Source organism: Thamnophis sirtalis, unplaced genomic scaffold (genome assembly GCF_051295495.1).
Source record: "Thamnophis sirtalis isolate CommonGarterSnake01/CBP01778 unplaced genomic scaffold, rThaSir2_p1.2 scaffold_7, whole genome shotgun sequence".
NCBI classification, from domain to species: domain Eukaryota; kingdom Metazoa; phylum Chordata; class Lepidosauria; order Squamata; family Natricidae; genus Thamnophis; species Thamnophis sirtalis.
Genome location: NW_028261387.1, coordinates 51,264,809 through 51,269,516, shown reverse-complemented (window position 1 = coordinate 51,269,516; position 4,708 = coordinate 51,264,809).

The following is a 4,708-nucleotide window of genomic DNA, read 5'->3' as shown; positions in this document are numbered from 1 at the left end:
TGTAAAAAGATAAATTATTGTAAGTAGAGATGAATGATAAAGTATAACAAAGGCTTAGATGAAAAACTGAAGATGTCAGCCAAAGTAAGATTGAAAGAGATGTGAAAAGTTAATTACAAATAACTAAAAGGTTCTTTTCACCTCCCATGGACTTTGTTTGCACTTGGCCAATGGATGTATACCACAGAGTTTGGAAAACCCTGATTTAAGTGTTCTGGCTTCCTTCATTTTTTTAAATCTTAGATCTGCTGCATTTCAGAATGAACCTATTATGTTCCCTGCTTATGTTCCTGTTATTCTTCAGAATTCAGTTTGGAAAACCTGCAGGCAGCTATTATCCTCTAAAGAACTTCTGGCCTCAAGGTAAGAAGTAGAGGCAGTCTTGTTGGACTCATTAGATTCAAGGAGAATCTTGTTGTAAACTTAGTAATGATCTGAAATTGTCCTGCAAAAGAATGTTCACTCCTATTTAGAGAACATAGGTGTCAGGTAATGATGATTTAATAGCTGCCAGCTGATGTAATGTTTTAAATTTCTCTCCTTATGTCCGTAGCTGAATGGTAAGGGATTTATCTACCTCGTATATGTCTGTATATATGTCTGTATATATATAAACCACTATTAATTGTCTAAAGGCTCTGTGTGCTGTATTTTGCTCCTGGGTTTATCTTATAATAATAGTCATGCTGCCAAAACTCTGACAATACGCACGTGTGGTCTTGTGTCACTACAACCTGGAACTGTGAAGAAATATGAAAAATGCTAAAGGCAGGGTGGGAAGAATGCTCACCTGTCAGCAACTATGTAAAGAAACTGAGTCTTGTTTTGGGTTCCTTTGACACCTAGTACCCAAATCCCAAGGGGGGGGGAGATTTGGTTTTAAAAAGTGCTGTGGGTGCTAATTGTGTGGTCAGATGCACTCTTGAATTATCTTTTCCTTTTCAAATCTTGAACACAATTTAGCCTTATAGCCCTGCTTTTCACAATTTCCCAGACCTTCAATTCTGCCATGGTGAACTGCCAGGGCTTTCAATTTGACACTTCCTTTATCATAATGGAAATGAGCATTTTTTGCTGTGGCCCCAACCTCCAAAACATCATCCCCCCACTTGAAATGAGGTTAGCCTTTTGAAAAGCTCTCAAAACTTGCTTTTTTTTCATCAGACCTACTCATTGGTCCATCATGTATTCTTATTTAGCCCTCTTGTAATTTTACTTATATTTATTTGTTTTAACTGGGTTTTATATTCTGTTTTAATTGTTGGTTTTATTGTACAACCCCCAGAGTCACCCTGTGTGAGATGGATGTCCATATAAATTTGATGATATAGGATAGGATAGGATAGAGAGAGAGACAGAGACAGATAGACAGACAGACATGTTATTTTACAAGTTCTGCCCTTTCCCCATCTTTTTTTCTATTTTTTTATTTTTGTTACATAGACAACACATACCCACAACAATAAAAAAAACAAAAAAAAAACAGAAACACACACACACACACACACACACACACACAAAACCCATCATCACATACAGCATGTCGTTTGGTTACAAGTGTTTTAACATTTATCATTCTTATACATTTATTATTTCATTTAATGGGTTATAATATACAGTTTGGGTTGCTTTGTTTACCATCCCTTCCTCCTGTTATAACACCACCTTATTTTCCCTTTCTTTTCTCCCTCCCTCCCTTCTCTACTTTCTTACTTTTCCTCTCCTTTCCCTTCCTTCTTCCTGTACCTTTCTCCTACTCCTGCTCTTCCTCTTCCCCTTCCTACCCTCTCTCCTCCTCTTTCTCTCCTTTCCATCCTCCTCTCCTTACTTCTTTCTTTTCACCCTCTCTCCCTTCTCTACTTTCTTCCTTCCTCCTCTCCTTCCCCTTCCTTCTTCCCTTACCTCTCCTTTGCTCCTACTCTTCCTCTTTCCCTTCCTACCGTCTCTCCTTCCTTTTCTCTCCTTTCCATCCTCCTCTCCTTACCTCTTTCTTCTTTCCCCCGTCTTCCTTTCATTCTCTCCTCCTCTCTCCCTTTCTTTTTCTATTGTTGTTGGTGTGTCTATTTTAAATCTCAGTTTATGTTTCCTTGGGATGGTACTTCCGCCAACCCAGATATAATTTAGTATCATTTCTTATTCCCTTACCTTTGCTAATCTATCCTAACTATATTTCCCCCCACAGACACACTTTGTATCTCTCTATTGTATATATACTTATATATTTGATACACACACCAATTAAAAAAAATACACAAAAAAACACAACAAACATATGTTATAAAAAAGTATATCAGCTGGTTACAAAAATCTTTTGTGCATCTCTTCCATTAATTCATATTAATTCGAATGTCTTCACTCAAATATTTACAATATTAACATCATCATACCTCCACTTTTAGTTGACTACAGTTATTTAAACATCCTTCATCCTTAAATATACCAAGATTCAATCCATAACCACATACTGGCATTTCATTTACTTATTTATAAAATCCTCCATTAACATTTAAGTCCTCACATCCTGTTTTAGCTAAACATCCATAATATTTAATACCAAAGATTTCTAATCCTCCATGTATATAATTTATTATCATTCTCCTTTCTTTATTTAATTATATCCTATATCACAGCATTTTCCCCAACTTGATGCTTCTCCAACTATGTTCTCTCTATAAACTTTTCTTATTCTTTTCAGCTAAACCCTCCAGAGGCAAGGCCAACTGGATCCACTGGGCTAATGACATCCCATGTTCTGAAAGGAGCTTCAGCTCTGGCGAAGAAGGTCTGAAATCCACAGTAACCCTTCTGTGCAAGCGGCAAGAGCATCAAGTGCAGTTATGGCCAGGGTTGCCTCCAACAAAAAGCAAGGGGGTTCCATTACTGGAAGGGGCATTGGTATTAGAAGGGAGCCAGGATCTCTCCACCTACAACTGGAATTCCTTTGGGTTAAGATATGGAAAGAGGCAAGCAGTAAAAGCCCAGGAAAAATCAAGAAAGACTCAAGAATAATGGAGGGGGGGGAATACAGGGGAGGGGATGGTTTGAGATGGATCCCTTTTTCATTGTTCGAAGGTTATGACTACCGACATTCCTTAAGTATTATTGTTGTTCAGACTTTAAGTCATGTCTGACTCTTTGCTACTCCATGGACTACAGCATGCCAGACCCCCTGTCCTTCACTTTTCCCAGATTTGCCCAAATTCATGTTTATTGCATTTATGATACTATCTAACCATCTCATCCTCCACTGTGCCCTTCTCCTTTTGCCTTAGAAATTCTTTGCCATTGTCATTCTTTGGGATTGGAGTGCAAATCAATCTTTTCCAATCCTGTAGAGTTTTCCATACTTGGTTGCATCCTGAGTGCAGTCCTTTAACAGCATCGTCTTTTAGGATTTTAAATAAGTCAGATGGAATATCGTCACCAAAGCTAACCCTTGAGTTTTTTAACCAAATAGATCGAAAAATGTGCCATTTATGGATAAGATAATTGTAAAAATTAAAAGGTATGGGCAATTTGGACAATTACATGATATTTTGGTGAAAAATTAAGGCTTGGCTTTTCTACAGAAGAGCTTATACTGTATGTGGTATATATGGTACATGTTTTTTTTAGAATTAGTCATTGCTTCTTGCTTTCTTTAACAGCAGACATTACAATAAAAGTAATTAATAAACCACATTAAAGTTAATGCATTACTTGTGTTAATTTGTGTATGGTGTTATTTTGAGGCAAAAGAATTAAAACAGAAACAAAAAGAAATGTAGCAATGAGTGTGGTACAATTTACCATTACAATTTTGACTATGTTGGGAATCTTAAGGCTGATTTAAAATTGCCCACAACTAGCCATAGCCATAACATACCTACACTCCCCAGAGAGGTTGATGGGTAAGCAGAAATTGTAGAGGGCTACAGACAGGCAGACATAAACACCCCCTGAATCCCAACTGCTGGTTGTGTGGAGGTGTTGCCCTCCATGCTGACTGGTTCTGACTTCCTGCTGGGAATCAGGGGAAGGGAAGGCATATTCACATGGGAATTGTTAAAATTTGCTGATGTATAAAAAGAACACCTGCAACCATTCCAGAACAAGAGATGCATCTATTCCCCCATATGCAGTGCTGGAGAAGTCTGCACCAGCCTTTCTTCAATGAATAACAGTTTGGATTTATTTTTTTCAAATTTTGTATATTGAAATTGGTTCAACCTTTAAGAAATATTCTAGGGGAAATATTCTTGTTTTGTGCATAGTACCTTTGCATGCTGGCAGGGAAAGTCTGGGAATTGAGGTCCACACATTTAAAGTTGCCAAGTATAAAAAATGCTGATCTAGGAACTGCAGAACAGTCCATCAATTGCTCGTTATTTATTGAGGCATTAAGTGATGGATGCTAACAAGAGTCAATGAAGGCCTTGGAATTTTCTTTTATTCAGTATGCATTGAAACACGGGGGAAAGGAGCACGACAGCTTTGGGATGCCTAATTGACTGTTGCTTATGGTGGAACCAGCAGGAGACAAAATACACAAAAACAGACACCCACATAGCATATTCATGTACCTTTCATCTATTAACAGAAATTGGCAGACATTTGAATTTGCAGAATGGTTGCAGAAATTGGGTTTGTCTGGTTCAATGAAAAGGAGGACTAGGGGTGACCTAATATCAGTGTTCCAATATCTGAGGGGCTGCCACAAAGAAAAGGG